Consider the following 21,158-nt stretch of genomic DNA (forward strand, 5'->3'; position numbering starts at 1 on the left):
CTGAGTGAAAAAGAATTTTCTTCGATTTGTTTTAAATGAGCTACTTGCTAACTTCATGGAGTGCCCCCCCTCCCCCAGTCGTTCTGTTATCTGAGAGAGGAAATAACCGATTTACATTAACTTGTTCAAGTCCTTTCATGATTTTGTACACGTCTATCAAATCCCACCTCAGTCGTCTCTTCTCCAAACTGAACAGCCGTAACTTCTTTAGCCTTTCCTCATAGGGCAGCTGTTCCATGCCCCTTATCATTTTGGTTGCCCTTCTCTGCATTTTCTCCAGTGCAGCTATATTTATTTATTTAAAATCTTTTCTATACCGTTGTTAAGCGGGTGCCATCACAACAGTTCACAATAGGGCACATAACTATCTACTAGATAAGGGAGCCCGGACCGACGTGCCGCAAATGCGCAGTAGAGAGCAGCTCTACCGCGCATGCGCGCACGTCGGCCAGAGCGCAGCGTGTCCGAAAAAAAAATGGCGCTGGCTCCTTAGGAGCGGCGGCGGCGAGCAGGAGCGGCAGCAACCAAGAACGGCGGCGGCGAGCAGGAGCGGCGGCGACCAAGAACGGCAGTAACGAGCAGGAGCGGCGGCAGTGGCAACGAGCAGGAGCGGGAGGAGCAGTAGCCGCGGCGGCAACAAGCAGGAGCGGGAGGAGCAGTAGCTCCGGCGATGCGCGCGAGGGAGGGACACGCCCCTGTCTGCCGGTTGTGGATGAGCTGTGAGGTGGAGGGAGGTGGGAGAGAGTGGGGTTGGAGGGAGGTGAGAGGAAGGGGGAGAGAGTGAGGTGGGCGGAGGGGGGAGAGAGTGAGGAGAGAGTGAGGTGGGGGGAGGGGGGAGAGAGTGAGGAGAGAGTGAGGAGGGGGAGGTGAGAGGGAGGGGGAGAGTGAGGTGGAGGGAGGTGAGAGGGAGGGGGAGAGAGGGAGGTGGGGGGAGGAGAGAGAGAGAGGGAGGTGGGGGAGGGAGGAAAGAGCGAGAGGGAGATGGGGGAGGGAGGGAGGAAAGAGCGAGAGGTGGGGGAGGGGAGAGAGAGGTGGGGGGAGGAGAGAAAGAGAGGTGGGGGTAGGAGGGAGGGAGGAAAGAGAGAGAGGTGGGGGGAGGGGAGAGAGAGAGGTGGGGGGAGGAGAGAGAGAGAGGTGGGGGGAGGGAGACTAGAGGGAGGAGATGAGGGGGAGAGGGAGGTGGGGGGAGGGAGACTAGAGGGGGGAGATGAGGGGGAGGGAGTGGAAAGGAAATGGACCAAAAAAAATTTTAAATGTAGCCCGTTGTTACGGGCTTAACGGCTAGTATGTTCTATAAAATGTCTAGAATTCTAACTAAACAGGTGCCATCAAAATACTGTAACATAGTTTCATCATAAATATTACTTGGTGGGTTTTTAAGAAACTATGTTACAGTATTTTGATGGCACCTGTTTAGTTGTTAGAATTCTAGACATTTTATACAACATATAGTTATGTGCCCTATTTGAGATGTGGCAACCAGAATTGCACACAGTATTCAAGATACAGTCTCAACATGGAGCGATACAAAGGCATTATGACATCCTCCATTTTATTTGCCTTTCCCTTCCTAATAATTCCTAACATTCTGTTTGCTTTTTTGATCACCACAGCACACTGAGCTGACAATTTCAATGTATTATCCACTATGACGCCTAGATCTCTTTCCTGGCTGGTATCTCCTAAGATAGAACCTAATATTGTGTAACTACAGCAAGTATTATTTAAGATTTTCCCCTGTATGCATCACTTTGCACTTGTCCATGTTAAATTTCATCTGCCATTTGGAAGCCCATTCTTCCAGGCTCTCAAGGTCCTCCTGCAATTCATCACAATCCACTTGAGATTTAACTATTGTACATAATTTAGTGTAATCCGCAAATTTTATCACCTCACTCAATGTACCCCTTTCCAGATCATTTATAAATATATTAAAAAGCACCAGTCCAAGTACAGATCCCTGAGGCACTCCACTGTTTACCCTTTTCCACTGAGAAAATTGACCATTTAATCCTACTCTCTGTTTCCTGTCTTTTAACCAGCTTGCAATCCACAAAAGGACATCACCTCCTATCCCATGACGTTTTAGTTTCCTTAGAATCCTCTCATGTGAGACTTTGTTGAGCGCCTTCTGAAAATCCAAATATACCACATCTACTGGTTCACCTTTGTCCACATGTTTATTCACCCCTTCAAATAATTTAGGAGATTTGTGAGAGAAGATTTCCCTTGGGTAAATCCATGTTGGCTGTGTCCCATCAAACCATGTCTATCTAAATGTTTTGTGATTTTATTCTGTATACAGTTTCCATGATTTTTCCCAGCACTGAAGTCAGGCTCACTGTTCTATAGTTTCTTGGATCACCCCTGGATCCCTTTTTAAATATAGAAATTAAATTGGCCATCTTCCAATATTCAGGTTTGATTTTAATGATAGGTTACAAATTTAATTGAAGCTAAGATAATGCTTCAATGGCAAGAGGAAATGTGGGACAAAGGATTTGCATTCACAAATAAATGTGGGAATAGCGTGCTTGTTGTGGTGGTTACTACCCCAAAACAATTAAGCCTGATACTTCACTTTGAATACATATATAGCGCAACTCACTGCTTTAACAGCAGGGAGGAATGAGGATAAGAGGATGTACATTCAGGCAACTACCAACAAGGACTGAATTGCATAGTCTGGGTAAACAAATAAGCATGGGAGTAGCTTGCTTGTTGCGGCGGTTACTACCCCAAACCAATTAAGCCTGATACTTCACTTTGAATACATAAAGGGGTAGATTTTCAAAGGGTTACGTGTGTAACATATGTGCGTAACCCCCGAAAAGCTGCCCCAAGCTGCCCCTGCACGTGCCAAGCCTATCTTGCATAGGCTCGGAGGCACGTGCAAGCCCTGGGATGCGCGCATGTCCCGGGGCTTCAAAAAAGGGGCAGGAAGGGGGGGTGGGTCTGGGGGTGGTGGGGGTCCGGGGACGATCCTGAGGCAGGACCGAGGCCTCCTTCGTTGCTGCTGTGCCAGGGAATGGTGCACCAGCAGCAGGCCGGCGCACGCAAGTTACGCCTGCCCGGAGGCAGGCGTAACTTCTGCAACAAATGTCAGGATGGGGGTTTAGGTAGGGCTGAGGGGCGGGTTAGGTAGGGGAAGGGAGGGGAAGGTGGGGGCTAGTGGAAGAAAAGTTCCCTCTGAGGCAGCTCCAATTTGAGCGGCCTCGGAGGGAACTGGGAAAGCCATCTGGGCTCCCTTAGGGCTCAGCACGCGCAAGGTGCACAAGTGTGCCCCCCCCCCTTGCGCGCACCGACCCCGGATTTTATAACATACGCGCGGCAGAGCACATGTTATAAAATCGGGCATAGATTTGTTTTCACCGGGTTGCTCGAACAAATCTACGCCCGCGCGTATCTTTTAAGATCTGGCCCATATAGTGCAGCTCACTGCTTTAATGGCAGGGAGGAATGAAGATAAGAGGATTTACATTCAGACACAAACCAACAAGGACTAAATTACACAGGCTGAGTAAAGAAGCATGGGAGTAGCTTGCTTATTGCGGCGGTTACTACACCTAACCAATTAGGCTTGATATTTCACTTTTATGAAGCTCCAGCACTGCTCTCTACATCAATGGCAGGGGTGGAAGGAAATTAGAATCAAAAACATTACCAATAAAGGCCCTGACCTCAGCGGTCAAAGTAACAGATAAGTATGAGAAAAATAACTGTGAAAGCTGGCTGGGCAGACTGGATGGGCTTTTGGTCTTCTTCTGCTGTCATTTCTATGTTTCTGTTTCTTTAATAGGTCTGATATTTCATGTTTTAGTTCTTTCAGAACCCTGGAGTGTATATCATCCAGTCCAGGTGATTTACTAATCTTCAGTTTGTCTATCAGGCAAACGAGATCTATCAGGTTCACCATGATTTGTTTCAGTTGATCTGAATCATCTCCCATGAAAACCTTCTCTGGAACAGGTATCTCTCCAACACCCCCTTCAGTGAACATTGAAGCAAAGAAATTGTTCAATCTTTCTGCGATGACCTTATCTTCTCTAAATGCCCCTTTAACCCCTTGATCATCCAAAGGTCCAATGGCCTCCCTTGCAGGCTTTCTGCTTTGGATATATTTTTTAAAGTTTTTATTATTAGTTTTTGCCTCTATGGCCAACAGCTTTTCTTATCTATGTCTTACATTTAACTTGCCAGTGCTTATGCTTTATCCTTCTTCCAGTTTTTTGAATGAAGATCTTTTGGCTAAAGTAGCCTCTTTCACCACACCTTTTAACCATGCTGGTAATCATTTTGCCTTCCTTCCACCTTTCTTAATGTGTGGAATACATCTGGACCTTGCTTCTAGGATGGTATTTTTTAACAATGTCCATGCCTGTTGCACACGTTTTACCTTTGTAATTGCACCTATCAGTTTTTTTCTAACTATTTTTCTCATTGTATTAAAGTTTCCCTTTTGAAAGTTTAGCGCTAGAGCTGTGGATTTACTTACTGTCCCTTTTCCAGTTATTAATTCAAATTAGATCATAATATGATCACTAATGCTAAGCAGCCCCATCACCATTACATCTCTCATTAAATCCTGTGCTCCACTGAGGATTAGATCTAAAATTGGTTTCTGAACCAATTGCTCTATAAAACGTGCATTTATTCCATCCAGGAACTTTATCTCTCTAGCATGTCCTCATGTTTAATTTACTCTGTCAATATTGGAGTAATTGAAATCTCCCAAAAAATCAGCATGCAAGGAAACAATTAATGAGTCCACCTTGATATTCAAAATCTATTCAAAGTTTATTTTCCAACATTATTCAATGGCAACTCCACATTCATTCAAATCTTGTGTATAATCTTGTGTATAAGTCATGGAGCGCCATGACTTATACACAAGATTATACTGACTCTATGGTCCTTCCCGATGCAGCCACCAGCGAAACACGGGACCGTGTCGGGGGACATTTACCGATTGCTTTGAATGAATGTGGAGTTGCCATTGAATAATGTTGGAAAATAAACTTTGAATAGATTTTGAATATCAAGGTGGACTCATTAATCGTTTCCTTGCACGCTGATTTTTTGGGATATTTGCTGATGTGCAAGGTTTTTTGCTTCATGTTTTGTTGGGTTGAATGACCGGTAATTGAAATCTCCCATTATTACTGAACTGCCAGTTTGGTTAGCTTCCCTAATTAGCATTTCACTGTTCATCTCACCATCTTGGCCAGGTGGTCGGTAGTATACTCTTATCACTGTACTCTTCCCCAACACCCAAGGGATTTCTACCCATAAAGATTTGATTGTGCGTTTAGTCTCATGCAGGATATTTATCCTATTGGACTCTATATTATTCTGGACATAAAATGCCACCCCACCACTAAGATACTCTTCTCTGTATTTGTGATGTAATTTGTACCCCAGTATAGCACAATCCCATTGGTTATCCTCTTTCCACCATGTCTCTGAAATGCCAATTAAGTCTATGTCATCATTCACTACTATATACTCTAATTCTCCTATCTTACTTCTTAGACTTCTGGCAATAGCATACAAACATTTCAAAGTGCGGTTCTTGTTTGTATTTTCATTCTGCTTTTCAGTTGACAAGGATAAATTGGAATCTTTTAGCTCAGGTGAGTTTTTAATTATAGGCACTTGGACTACTTTTCTTATTATTGGAATCTCTCTGTTGGGATGCCCTAACTCTAATGCTTCATTAGTATTCTTTGAAAATACCTCCCTCCAAACCATGCACTGCTGAGCGACTGTCGGCTTTCCCCTTTGTTCTAGTTTAAAAGCTGCTCTATGTCCTTTTTAAAGGTTCATGAGACCTTCCTCCTTCAAGTCAGCAACAGGGCTGCCAGACTGGAGTTGGGACTTGACTGCTAAGTCCCTGAAAGTCTCATTTATATACCTCTCTCTGCCTCAGCCCCTCCAGGTCTGCCACTCTAACCTCCAGAGGTTGGACTCATTCTCTGAGAGACAGGAGCTCTTTCCATTGGATGAACTATACAGCTTCTCACTGGCGGGTAAAAAATCAATCATGTGACACTCTATGCTAAAGACTGGGAGACCCCCCTCATGCTGCTCGACTGCTGCCTTCATCTTAAATTTGTTCTTAAATTTGTTCAGTTCCTAGTTAAGTTTTAGGTTGCTATGGGAGTAGGAATGCATATAATTCGGGTCCTTTAAATGTATTAGTGCATTCACTATATATCTGGTAGTGACCTAGAAGGGAATGATCAAACTCTTGATAAGGTGTGAGGAATTTCTGAGTTTAAGTTAAAAGGCTGATTTGATTTTTTTTTCTTTATATATATATATATATATATATATATATATATATATATATATATATATATATATATATATATATATATATATACACACACACACACAAAAAATCCCCCAAGAACAAATTATTGGGGAAAAACAAAAAAGAAAAAAAGCACTTAGGTTTTTAAGTAAACCATACCAAAAGAAAAAAAAAAGCACTTAAACCTAAGTGCTTTTTTTCTTTTTTCCCCAATAATTTGTTCTTGGGGGATTTTTTGTGTGTAATACCAGAAAGCACAAGTGAAATATATATACATTGCCTTCATTTTTAATTTTGATATATATATATTTTTGTGTGTGTGTGTATGTGTGTGTGTGTGTGTGTGTGTGTGTGTGTGAAAGTGACACCTGCCTATAAATTAAAGGATAAGCTAGGTGGGGTGGGAGGGTTGGGAAATACAAACACACAAACGTGTTTGTTGCCTGCCTTTCTGACTAGATATTTAAAACAAAACACACAAACACACTAAAAAAATATACCCAAACCTTTAAGTTTTAAAAATGTCTCCAAGCAGTACTTACTGATTCTTTCCAGCCACCAGCAAGATGATCCTCTCCTCTCAGTGCTCCCAAAACTATGGGTCTAAGTCCAAACACCTCTCCAACTCGGTCACTGCTCAGTCCAGATCAACTTGCGTGCGAACAGGTAGTACATGCAGAAGTTTACCTGCATGTGGGATGTGCAACTTTACAAAAGATTTTTTCTGTGGGTGAAACACTGTTTTACCTATGGAAATGTTTTGAAATGGCCTTCCCTAGGTCTTTGAGTGTCTCTGTCATATCGCCCTTTCCTCTTTTCATGTTTAGGGTCTAAAGTATCACATCTAAAAGCTCACAGTTCTGATATTATCCATTTCGGGTAGTCCTCTTCTTCTTTTCTATCTATATCCTCCAACACGCTCTTTCATTCACTTGAAAAATCTCACAAATAAAGCCACATGCAATCTTTGATCTGCCAACTAACTCTAAATTATGAATGACAAGTGCTTCTCCCATGCTTTCTTGAATTCAGTAATTCTCCTTGTCTCCACCAACTCTTCCTGGAAGCTTTTCCCTGCACACCATCCTTTCCGTAATGAAATGTTTCCTTAGATTTCTCCTGACTCTCCCCTTTCCCCCCAGCTTTCCCCCTCACCTCATGACTCCTCATTCCAGAGTCTCCTTTCTGTTGAAAGAGACCCACCTCCTGTGCACTGATAACTCTAAGGGATTCAATTGGATCTATCATATCTCCTCTATCTTGCCTTTCCTCTAGGGTATACATGTTTAGGTCTTTAAGTCTGTCCCCATTTGCTTTACATTGAAGATCACTGACCATTTTAGTAGCCACCCTTTGGACTGATGCCATACTTTTTATATCCTTTTGTAGGTGCAATCTCCAGTATTCCAAATGAAGTCTCACCAGGAACTTGCAGGGGCAATGTCTCCTCCTTTTTTCTGCTGATCATTCCTCTTCCTATGCACCCAAGCATTCTATTTTAATCACTGGAGAAAATTTCATTTCACTGGAGTAAAAAATCCATTGCCTACTGTGAGTCACTGAGGATGACCAGCAGCTTGCAACTCTTCATAATGTATTTCTGGCCAATAGCGCTCACAATAGTTGTTAATCTTGTATTGTCAGTTATATACAATTCCCATCTCTTATTTAACCATGTAAATATAAAAGCTATTTTGCTGTTATTTTTAAAATCCATGTGTTGATTACCTATAAAGTTTGTAATAGACATTCAAACAAACGTACACATAGTTGCTTCCAAGCCCTGGGTAACAGGCAAAATGCTTCTAGCTCTATTTATACACACCTCCATCCATCCATACATCCAGATAGCCATAAGTAGATATTGTGGAAGGACTAGTGGAAAGATTTGTTTTTTTGCTGATGATACCAAAATCTGCAACAGGATGGACTGCCAGAAAGGTGTGGAAAACATGAGGAGGGATCTAGAGCAACTTGAAGAATGGTCTAGATTCTGGAAGCCAAGATTTAATGCTAGTCATGCATATGGGCTCCAGAAATACAAGGGAGCGGTTCAGTCTAGGGAGGGAAATTCTTCCATGCACGAATCAAGAACAGGATCTGGAGGTGATCTGATGATCTTAAATTTAGCTTTTCAAATTTTCATTTCAGGGGACTCCAAGTAGATGTATTTCACTTTTCTTTCTTGCAATAATTTTATTTTTAGACCAGTGTTGTTTTACTTCTTCAATTTTTTTCTACTAAGTTCTTTTTTGTTTTTTGTAGAACTATCCAGCACCCTTGTCACATCATACTCCCATTTGCCTGGCTATATCCCTGACTAATTTACCAACACTATTATCAGTTGATGACTCATTTTATCATTACCAGGCTCTACTGCTTTTAATCAGACTTTAAAGATTACAATCAACGATTTTTTTTTTTTTTTAATGCTGAGTCTGAATGATTTCAAACCCTGAATTTTGGGGAGGCCCACAGAGCAGGCAGCTGAAGTAGATTACTTCATTTGCTGCATACCAAGAGAAGAAAGAACTGGAACAAGAGGTTGCAAGGTTAGAATCACTTCATAAATCCCCAAGAGGGACTGTAATACCTAATCTCTGCTCGTTACTGCAAGACATAAATTGAAGCTTTTCAGATTTCTTAGGCAAAAAAAAAAAAGTATTTTGTGGCTGTACAGAGCAATGATTTATAGATGCAAGAAAACAGACGAGAAAGCTGATGGACAATGTTAATGTGCCTAACCCTGGCCCTATAATCATGATCCGACCAAGTGACCGCTGTAAGTCAAACTTCACCGATTCGTTCCTGGAGTTTCACAGAGTTTGTCCATTAATAGAAGCTGATGATTTACTAGACAAACCTTCCTTTCCTCTGGAGAACATCAGGCTTCAAACATTATAATGCTTTGCAGGCTGAGGAATTATAACTGTGATGGTATAGAAATCAATTGGCACAGATAATATACCCTTCTGAATTATATAGCAGTTCTTCTAAGAAGAAGTCATATAGTATGTCAGATATTACTAAAAAAAAAATTTGGGGGGGGGAGGTCATGAAATTCCACCTGAAATGTTGATTTACTTTATATTCTATATTTTGGGATTTACCATTTACAGCTTATAAATGTTCACGTAATATTAGAGACCTTGGGGCCGATGCAATCCAGTGCACTCAGCCGAGCGCACTGTTTAACTCGCAGTTGGACACGGGTTGTGTAGGTGCATCCACAGCCCCTGAAGCTATAAGGGGATTAGCGCCTCCACAACATGCATCCAACACGCTGGGAAACTTATAGTGCTCATCATATGCAAATGCATGTGAATGAAGCTATTAGTTATTCACTCCACATACAGAAAAAAAATGTGCATCCAATATGCACATTTTTGTGCTCAGAAATTGACGCCTGCCTGGAGCAGGTGTTAATTTCTGAGCACCCCAAAAAGTTGCACAGAAAAGCAGTGTTTTCTGCTTTTCTGTACATCCTCTGAATTAATATCGTGGCGATATTAAGTCGGAGAAACGAAAGATTTAAAAAAAAAAAAGTTTAAAAAGTGCTGAACACTCAGCTCCCACTTTCAGTGCATTTTTTTTTTTTTTTTGCATCAGCCCCCTTATGGGCATTTCAGCTTTACCAGGTTCAGTAACGGATACAGTGTACATTCTAAAAGGACATTTTTCATGTAGGCAGTGTACATTTTATTTATTTATTTATTTATTTAAAAATGTTTATATACCGCTTTTACAATTCAAAAGAATTAATCAAAACGGTTTACAACCAAACATACATAATGAATAAATTTAAAATAAGACAAATTAAAAGTAACATTTAAAAATAATAGCACAATATACAATCATGACCAAAGACTTTTAAACAAGAAAGTAAAATTGGGTTGAGTGGATGAAAATTATTTCTTGTGGGTATTGTATGTTTGAAAGTAGACAGTGACGTTGTAACAGATTAAAGTGAGTGTTGATTTTATGGGTTAGAAAATAAGGTGTAAGCTTTCTGAAATAAGTAAGTTTTTAATGATTTTTTGAACTGTTGTGTGGAAGAAGTAAGACGGAGGAAGTCTGGGAGAGAATTCCATAAAATAGGACCTGCTACTGAAAAAGCTCTTTTTCTAGTTAGTTCATGTTTTGCCAATTTGACAGTGGGTATGTCTAATAGATTTTTGGAAAGAGATCTGAGATTTCTGGAGGGTTTGTATATACGGAGATTAGTGCATAGGCAAGTAGAGGAGGTGTTATAAATAAGAGAATGAATAATTGGTAGTACTTTGAATTGAATTCGGTATTTTGTCAGCATATGTTGTCTGATATTCCCTGGCAACATTCCATAACTCATAAAATATATAAATTGTGCAATTTATTTGATTATTTGTCTGTGTCCCCTAATATATATAGGACATACTAAATGCCAAGCGCAGATCAGATTTATGGAACATCGGCGCAGTCTTAATACAGTGCGACTAGAAGCACAGATTGTAGCCCATTGTATTAAGTTCCAGCACAATTCTGAACAATTGAAATGCTGGTGATAGAGCAGATGGCACTGCATTGGAGGGGATGTACAAACAACCCTAAGTTGCATGGAAAACCTTTGGATCTTCAAATTGAAGACTATGGTACCATAGGGATTAAATAAAGAGTTGGAATGGAATTCATTCGTATGATTGATTCACTGTAGGGCTAGTGCATTGTGTTTCATTTTAAAGATGGCGGAGGGACCGTACTTTGGGTAGAATTGCCAGTAAAGGATGGCTGGAGAATGAGATCATCACCAGAAGAGCAGCATCAGTATAAGAATGTAAGAACATAAGATGTTGCCATACTGGGTCAGACTGAGAGTCCATCAAGCCCAGCATCCTGTTTCCATCAGTGGCCAATCCAGGTCACAAGAACCTGGCAAGTGAATCTGTACTACTGAGGCAGTTTCTAAGTGTAGCATGTGAGATGTGTCCTTTTTTTTAAAGACGTTTAGACATTGCTATTTTGAGCACCGTTTTTGGAAGAAAAGTTAAAATGGGACTATAATTACAACTTTAAGTGGGTTTTTTCTGGCTTAAGTCTCCAAAGTTTTTTCCACATGTGTCCCTCTAAAAATGTAAAACAAGGTGCAATATTTTTCAATGGTGTTATTTTGTTAGGTTGGATAATTTCACTAGTGAATTTGGAATTTTCTGAGTTGTTTTTCATACAGTACATAATTTATGTCTTTGTTTAGAAAGAGGTAAAGTTATATGCATACATTCAGTCACATCACACAGTTAATGTGGATACCTTGTGTATGAAAATTGGATTGTTTTGTATATGCTTAAAGGTACATGCATAAGATGGCAATTTATTGAGAGGAAGTAATGTGAAGTGCTCTGGGATTAGGTTGCTGGGTTTTTTTGTTGGGTTTTTTTGGCATTTTGATCATAATGGGAGCACTGATAGGAGAGGATCACCTTGCTAGTGGCTGAAAGGAATCAGTAAGTTTTTGCTTGGGAAATTTTCTTTGTTAAAAGTATTGGGGTGAAGTTAACTATTTGGGAATATTATTTAGTGTGTTTGTGTGTTTGTGCTTTTAATAGTCAGTAAGGCAGCAAATAAACAGATGTTAGACTTTTGTATTTTTAAATAGTCAGTCAGTAAGGCAGCTAATAAGCAGTAAGTGGTTATTTTTTTAATAGTCTGTAAGGCAGCTAATAAGCAGAAGTTAGAGTGTTTGTATATTAAAAACAACAACAACAACAAAAAAAGTAGCCAGAAGCTAGAAATAAACTAGGAGCAGTGTATACCTAAGTAAAAAGGTTGAAAAGTTCAGTTCAGTTAAAGGTGTTTAGGTAGTGTGATTTGATTTGATTAGGTACCAACATTTGTTAATCAAGAGAGCAGTGAGTCACTCTGACTGATTAACTGAAGTTACTGTTTGTTTTTCCAACCCTCCCACCCCTCACCCACCCACCCCTAGCTCATCCTTTAATTTATAGGCAGGTGCCACTTTCCCAAAAACAAACAAAAAACACCTTATTGAGAGTTTGATCTTTCCCCTGTAGGCCACTACCAGACATATAGTGAATTCACTAATACATTTAAAGCACATTAATTAGACACATTCCTACTACCATAGCAACCTAAAACTTAAGTAAAAACTGAACAAATTTGAGATGAAGGCAGAAGTCCAGCAGCAAGAGGGGGGCTTCCCAGTCTTTTGCATCGAGTGTTACATGTATGATTTTTTACCCACCGGTGAGAAATTGTATATGTGCATACAATGCAAAGAGCTCCTGGCTCTCAGAGAATGAGTCCGATCTCTGGAGGCTAGAGTGGCAGACCTGGATGAGCTGAGGCAGACAGAGAGGTAAATAAATGAGACTTTCAGGGACATAGTAGCCAAGTCCCAACTTCAGACAAGCAGCCCTGGTGCTGCCTTGGAGGAAGAAGGTCTAATGATCGGAGAGCATCAACCTGGTGCAGCAGGAAAGGATCCTGTAGCAAGGACCTGCTGTCCAGGTGGTGCATTGTCTTTTCACACTGAGGATATCTCCCCAAGGCCTACTACCCAGGAGAGAAGGGTTAGGTTGGCCGTCATAGTTGGTGATTCGATTATTAGGAATTTAGACAGCCGGGTGGCTGGTGGGTGTGAGGATCGCCTGGTAACATGCCTACCTGGTGCGAAGGTGGCGGACCTCACGCATCACCTAGATAGGATTTTAGACAGTGCTGGGGAGGAGCCAGCTGTCGTGGTACATATGGGCACCGACATAAGAAAATTTGGGAGGGAGGTTCTGGAAGCCAAATTTAGGCTCTTAGGTAAAAAGCTTAAATCCAGAACCACCAGGGTAGCATTCTCTGAAATGCTCCCTGTTCCACACACATGACCCAGAGGCAGGCAGAGCTCCAGAGTTTCAATGCTTGGATGAGATGATGGTGCAAGGAAGAGGGATTCAGTTTTGTAAGGAACTGGGGAACCTTTTGGAGAAGGAGGAGTCTCTTCCGAAGGGATGGGCTCCACCTTAACCAGGATGGAACCAGACTGCTGGCGCTAACCTTTAAAAAGGAGATAGAGCAGATTTTAAACTAGAACAAAGGGGAAAGCCGATAGTCACTCAGCAGTGCATGATTTGGAGGGAGGTATCTTCAAAGGATTCTAATGATGCATTAGAATTAGGGCATCCCGATAGTGAGGTTCTAATATTAAGAAAAGTAGTCCAAGTGCCTATAACTAGAACTTCACCTGAACTAAAAAATTCTAACTTATCCCTATCAATTAAAAAGCAGAAAGAAAATACAAACAAAAACCAAACTTTGAAATATTTGTATGCTAATCCCAGAAGTCTAAGAAGATGGGAGAATTAGAATGCATAGCAATGAATGATGACATAGACTTAATTGGTATCTCAGAGACATGGTGAAAGCAGGATAACCAATGGGACAGTGCTACAACGGGGTACAAATTATATCGCAATGACAGAGAGGAGCACCCAGGAGGCAGTGTAGCGCATTATGTCCGGGATGGCATAGAGTCCAACAGGATAAACATCTTGCAAGAGTCTAAATGCACAATCGAATCTTTATGGGTAGAAATCCCTTGTGTGTTGGTGAAGACTATAGTGATAGGAGTATACTACCGTCCACCTGTTCAAGATGGAAATCTTGACACCATTAGTTTCCATGGTGAATTTCAAATCAGAGAATACCAATCAATCTCAGCATGGAGACCCTGTGGTATGATAGTATTCTATTTATATATCCAGTTTTGTTCCCAAAAATTTAATCCCATTTGACAAGCATCCCCCTGTATAGATGGATTGATTTCCTCATTCGCCATCACAGAAACCTGGTTAAAAAACTCGGACATTGCCTTAACCAACCAACTACCAATTCAGACATACGACATCTTCACCTTCCATAGACTCAAAAAAAGAGGAGGCAAACTTCTTCTAGCCACTAAGAAAGAACTCAGATTGACCGCACATACAATCAAGACAGAATCCAAATTAGAATTGGGTCTAGTCAAATCTAAACACCTACAAATTCTGTTAGTCTACGCTCCCCCGGGAGTTCTAGAAATGGACCTATCACCCCTCGTAGAATCCATCGTGAAACATATTAATTCAGACCTCCCAACAATGATTATGGGGGACTTCAACCTCCACACAAATGCAATACCTCGCTCTACCAACTGTGAAGCTCTCCTCACCACCCTCGGCGCGATGGGATTCACTCAGACCATCAACAGCCCCATGCATAAAGCTGGTCACACCCTGGATCAAATTTTCATCAATTCTAATTTCACTTGCACAATAGAACCTTCCTGTACCCCAATCCCTTGGTCAGATCATTTCCTGATAAAATCCTCCTTTTCCACTCATAAACAGACACACACCTCTCCACACACCTCTACTATTCAATTCAGGAAAGCATGTCCATCTGACATACTCAGCGATCAGCTATCCAAAGAACTCTCTAACCTAGACCTAGCTAATCCTGACTCAGCCCTATCCTCATGGCAAAAGATTACAGAAACAGTCGCAAACAAATGGTGCCCGATAATCTCCAAATCACTCAACCCAACAAAAAAGGGAAACCAACCTTGGTTCTGCTCGGAACTGAAACAGATGAAACAGGACTTACGCCAGAAAGAAAATAGATGGCGCAAAACCCCTAACAAAACAACCCTTTCAACATACAAGGGATTCTTAAATCACTACAGGACCACCATTCTACAAAAAAAAGGAATACTATGCAAACAAAATACACCATTTTCAGTATGATGCCCAGGCCCTATTCGCTTACGTATCACAAATCACTAAATCGACCTCACCACCTATTCCAGATGAACAAGCTCTCTCCAAAGCTATTGAACTCGCTTCTTTCTTCCAACAGAAGATCTTAAATACCCTCGTCCTCCTTCCTACAAATACAACTCCCCTCAAGTCAGGTGAGAATTCCAATTATCTAAATAGACCCAAATTTGACTGTTTCGAATCAATCTCCACCAAAGAGATTGAATCCCTTCTAAAAAGACAGAAACCATCTAGCCACCCGGCTGTTAATATTCCATCGAGACTCCTGCTTCTCATCCCAAACTTGATCTCAGGACCTCTGACCAGCATCATAAACAGCCTCCTAACCCAAGGAAGCTACCCAGTCATTCTAAAAACCGCTTCACTCAAGCCCCTCCTCAAGAAACACAATTTAGACCCAAATGTACCAGCAAATTTCAGACCCATCTCTAACCTCCCATTCGTCGCCAAACTAACGGAGAAACTGGTAAACACACAGCTTTCCGACTATCTGGAAGACCACAAGATTTTACACCCTTCGCAATATGGTTTCCGTAAATCACGCAACACTGAAACCCTCCTCATTTCACTAACAGACCATATTATTATGGGGTTAGACAAAGGACACTCCTTCTTACTAGTCCTATTAGACATCTCGGCGGCTTTCGACACCGTCAATCATACCATCCTGTTGGATCGCCTAGCAGATATCGGCATCTCCGGATCTGCTTACAATTGGTTCAAGTCCTTCCTCAGCAATAGGACTTACAAAGTCAAAATCAACAATAAAGAGTCACCCCTAACAAAATCTAATCTTGGCGTACCACAAGGATCTTCTTTATCCCCAACCCTCTTCAACATATACCTCCTCCCCCTCAGCCAACTGTTAACAGATCTTAACCTAATTCATTATCTGTACGCAGACGACGTACAGATACTAATCCCCATAACAGAATCAATCTCAAAAGCGCTCACCCATTGGAATAACTGCCTACTATCCATCACCAATCTACTCAACAGCTTAAACTTGGTCCTCAACGCCTCTAAGACAGAGCTTCTCTTCATCTCCTCTAATGATAACAATATCTCCCAACCATCACCACTCAACTCTCACATCACATGTAAGCAGGTTAGAGATCTTGGGGTGATTTTAGACAATCGACTAAACCTAAGGAAAATGGTCAACACAACAACTAAAGATTGCTTCTACAGATTACAGGTCCTAAAATGACTTAAACCACTCTTATTCTTCCAGGACTTCAGGACAGTCCTCCAAGCGCTACTGTTCGCCAAAATAGACTACTGCAGCGCCCTTCTACTAGGACTCCCCAAATCCACTACCAAGCCTCTGCAGATGATACAAAATGCGGCAGCAAGATTGTTGACCAGTACCAGCCGCTGCGAACACATCTCACCCATACTCAGGAACTTACACTGGTTACCAGTAAATTTCAGAATTCTATACAAATCAATCACCTTAATCCACAAAACCATCCATCATCAACTTCAACTTGACCTGGAAATACCATTCAAACTCCACTCCTCTAACAGACCAACTAGAGATATCTACAAAGGCACTCTTAATGTCCCCCCCACTAAAGCCACACGCCTCGCTACGACCAAAGACAGAGCCTTTTCAATAGCAGGCCCAGCTATCTGGAATAGCATCCCATCAAATCTCAGACTGGAGCCTTGCCTTTTAACTTTCAGAAAAAGACTTAAAACCTGGCTCTTTCACCAAGCCTTCCCTGAACCACCAGACAATTACTAGTTGGCCTTCATTCCTACCCGGTCTGGCACTCCGTTTCTCAAAGAAAAAATGGACTCTGAGACTTTCAGGTTAAAGCACCGTTCTTAAGTTTTTTAACTTGTACACTCTATGGGGCAGATTTTCAGAGCCCTGCTCGCGTAAATCCGCCCAAAACCGGGCGGATTTACGCGAGCAGGGCCCTGCGCGCCGGGAAGCCTATTTTACATAGGCCTCCCGGCGCGCGCAGAGCCCCGGGACTCGCGTAAGTCCCGGGGTTCTCCGAGGGGGGCGTGTCCGGGGCGGGCCCGGTCGTCGCGGTGTTTCGGGGGCGTGTCGGCAGCGTTTTGGGGGCGGGTATGGGGGCGTGGCTACGGCCCGGGGCGGTCCGGGGGCGTGGCCGCGCCCTCCGTACCCGCCCCCAGGTCGCGGCCCGGCGCACAGGAGGCCCGCTGGCGCGCGGGGATTTACGCCTCCCAGAGGGAGGCGTAAATCCCCCGACAAAGGTAAGGGGGGGGTTTAGACAGGGCCGGGCGGGTGGGTTAGGTAGGGGAAGGGAGGGGAAGGTGAGGGGAGGGCAAAGGAAAGTTCCCTCCAAGGCCGCTCCGATTTCGGAGCGGCCTTGGAGGAAATGGGGGTAGGCTGCGCGGCTCGGCGCGCGCCAGCTATACAAAATCCATAGCCTTGCGCGCGCCGATCCAGGTTTTTAGCAGATACGCGCGGCTCCGCGCGTATCTACTAAAATCCAGCGTACTTTTGTTTGCGCCTGGAGCGCAAACAAAAGTAGGCTATTCGCGCGCCTTTTAAAATCCGCCCCTATGGTAACAATACTTTTACCGGCCTTTCTTCTTTCCAGCTTGTTGCAAGCTTCCAAGTTCTCTCCCCCTGTTGATTGTAACTTTGACTTATTCCTACTTATTGTTATATTTCGTTTACTTGAATTGTTACTCTAGTTTTTTCCCTTTGTTAAACTGTAAACCGATCCGATATGGTAATTTACTATGAAGGTCGGTATAAAAAACTGTTAAATAAAATAAATAAAATCATAAGTCCATAAAAGAATGTAATTTTGGACGCAATATTGGACAATGGATGCCTGTAATTTCTCAGTCGTGATAAGGCTTTTATGTTCAATCATGCAAGGGCAGATTTTCTTCTTTGTCTGTCCCACATATAAAAGATTTGATGGGCATTTAATAGCATAAATAATATACTGAGATGCATAATCTGTATGGCACCATATTTCAAATTGATGACCCAAACTGGGATCCTGCCATGATTTTGTAGAGATAGTCATGTCACATATAGAACAAGTACCATATGCCTTGTGACTTCTCATTGGCATACTCCGAGTATCTGCAACAATGAGTAAAACAGAGTTAACAATTTTGTCTTTAATATTTTTGCCTCATGTAAAAGCAACCATAGGATTTTCCTGAAAGATCGAGTGCAAGCTTAATACATGCCAATGTTTATGAATTATAGACACAATTGATTGTGATTTGTCAGACTACCTCACTGTGCATACCAATCTAATGGTCACAGGTTTCACATTGTCCAAAAGTAACCATTGCTATTCAGCATTTATTGCTCGTTTGTGAGCTGGTTTTATAACCCACATAGGGAACCCACATTGAAGAAGTCTGCTGCACAAAATTTGTACATTGTCCAGATAATTTTATTTGTGCAAACATGATCTTCTGATACACAGAAACCGACCCATTGGTAAATTGGACCATAGACCATATGGATGATAGCTGTCAAAGCATAAAAGATTATTATGGTCCATGGGTTTTCTGTATAAGGTTGTTTTTAATTTCCCTTCATTTTTGTAAATGTGATATTCAACAGTATTTTTTAAATACTTGCAAATGGTCAGTGGTAGATGACCATAGGAAAAACAGGTCAATATATCTTGACCAAAGGTGGATATGCTAAAATAATATTGATGAGTATAAATGTTGTTCTTTGAAATCTACTACATACAAAATTTCTACATTGAGGGCCATAGTGGCCTCCATTTCTATCCCATGTTTCTGTTAATAATATTTGTTCTGGATAAGGAAAAAGTTCCAGGTTAAAGCACTTGTACTCTTTGACATCTTGGTGAAATATTGTTATTTATGTCAGCTATGTTACATGTAATGTTTTTCTCCTTTGATTATTGTTTAACTATCCATATACTATAGATGTTCCTTGCAATTAACAAAAGGAAACAGTTGTTTTCCTGCACCACTCAGTTCTCTGTAAACCGATGTGATATGTAAAATCGAACACCGATATATAAAAACAAACAAATAAGTAAATAAATAAATAAATAAATAAATAATTGAGTAAGTTGCTATTTTATAAGCACTTTACTCTTGTTAAAGTGGCACTTTACTTGCGTAAATTTACACCTGCTCAAGTTTAAAAAAGACTGGGTGAGGGTCTCAAATGGGGAACTTCAAGCTGAAGAGCTAGGAGGGTCTTCATGAGCTGCAGATGGACTGGCCAAAGTGTTAAACTAATTGGTAAAACTGATTAGTTCACTGCCGTGTGCACATTAGAAAATTTCCTGACATAGCGTGATAAGTCTTTCTTAAAACATTATCTTTATTCACAGCTTCAATATTATACACAACAGTAGGCTGCCTTTATCTTCAGACAGTGTACTCTCACTCTCTACTCACATTTTGTACTACTTCTTCTCAGCTCAGTGTTTGGACAGTGTTACGTACAGGAGCTGCATTCCTCCCGGAGACATGGGCCTGGTCTGGTTATTTCCACCTTGATCCCAACTCTTATTCCCCAGTCTCTGATTACGCCCTCTGAGCCCCAACTGCCTGCAGGATCCCACCCATACTGCATACTCTCTTTAAGGCATTTAATGTGGACCTGGCATCTAGCCTGGTTCTGCACAGGTAAATAGAGGACCACTAGGGGCACTGTCTCACAATGGATTAATGGAGAAGAGTCAACCTGGCTTAGCAAGGGGAGTCTTGCCTTACCAATGTTTTTGAATTTTTTAAAGGTGTAAATAAACATGTAAATAAAGGTGAGCCAGTTGATATACTGCATTTGGATTTTCAGAAGGCATTTGACAAAGTCCTTCATGAGAGACTTCAAGAAATTACAAGGCCATGGGACAGTGTTCTACTGTGGCTTGGTAACTGGTTAAAAGATGGAAACAGAGAGTAGGACTAAATGCTTAGTTTTCCAAATGGAGAAAGTTCATTAGTGGAATACCACAGGAATTGATACTGAGACATGTGCTGTTTAAAATTCTTCATAAATGATCAGGAAAAGGAAATGACAAGTGAGGTGATCAAATTTGCAGATAACACAAAATGTTAAAATGGAAGCGGATAGCGAAGAATTGCAGAAGGAGCTTCTGAGACTAGAAGACTGGGCAACTGAATGGCAGATAACATTTTATGTGGACAAGTGCAAAGTGATGCACAAAGGGAAAAATAATGCCAACACAGGTATATGATGCTAGGTTCTGTATTGACTATCCAGGAAGAGGACCTTGGAGCTCTTGTGGACAATATATTCGAATCCTTTGCTCAGTGTATGGTGGTGGTCAAAAAATGCAAATAGAATGTTAGGAATGATCCATATGGAATGGAGAATAGCAACTGCATCTTGAATATTGTGTGTGGTTATTGTCAGCCCATCTTAAGAAAGACATAGCAGAACTAGAAAAGGAGACAAACATGATAAAGGGGATGGAACATCTCTCCTATGATGAGAGACTATGCAAGTTAGGGCTCTTCAATTTGAAAAAGAGATGGCTGAATGGGGACATGATAGAAGTTTATACAATCATGAGTGGGGTAGAACATGTAAATATAGGATGGTTATTTAGCCTTTCAAATAATATTAATAATAACAAGGGGACACTCCATGAAAGTAATATCCAATAGATTCAAAACAGATTGTAGAAAGTAGTTTTTCACTCTGTACACTATAAAGCTGTGGAATCTGTTGTCAGAAGATGTGTGTGACAGATTGCCCTACAGAAACCCTCAGAATACCTTAATAAACCAGTCCCAGCAGTCCGGGTCCAATCCACCTTAATGCAGGGCATTCTGGTACAAGGTGTCTCCTCTGAGCAGGATTAAAGCCTTGGGTCAGAGGAAAGAAAGACAGGCCCTAGTGAGATGGAGAAGGCAGCTCCTTATAACGTAACTGATCTATTGAAAATGTTTTGCTGATGTACTGCAAGGTAAGCAGTTTAAATTTTATTTGTTGTGTGAAGAATATAGTTGTGCAAGAGGAAAAACTGGAGTCCACACTGTGATTCTGTCCTCCATGCTGCCATGGACTGCTTGTG

The sequence above is a fragment of the Rhinatrema bivittatum genome, chromosome 3 (assembly GCF_901001135.1).
Source record: "Rhinatrema bivittatum chromosome 3, aRhiBiv1.1, whole genome shotgun sequence".
In the NCBI taxonomy this organism is placed as follows: Eukaryota; Metazoa; Chordata; class Amphibia; order Gymnophiona; family Rhinatrematidae; genus Rhinatrema; species Rhinatrema bivittatum.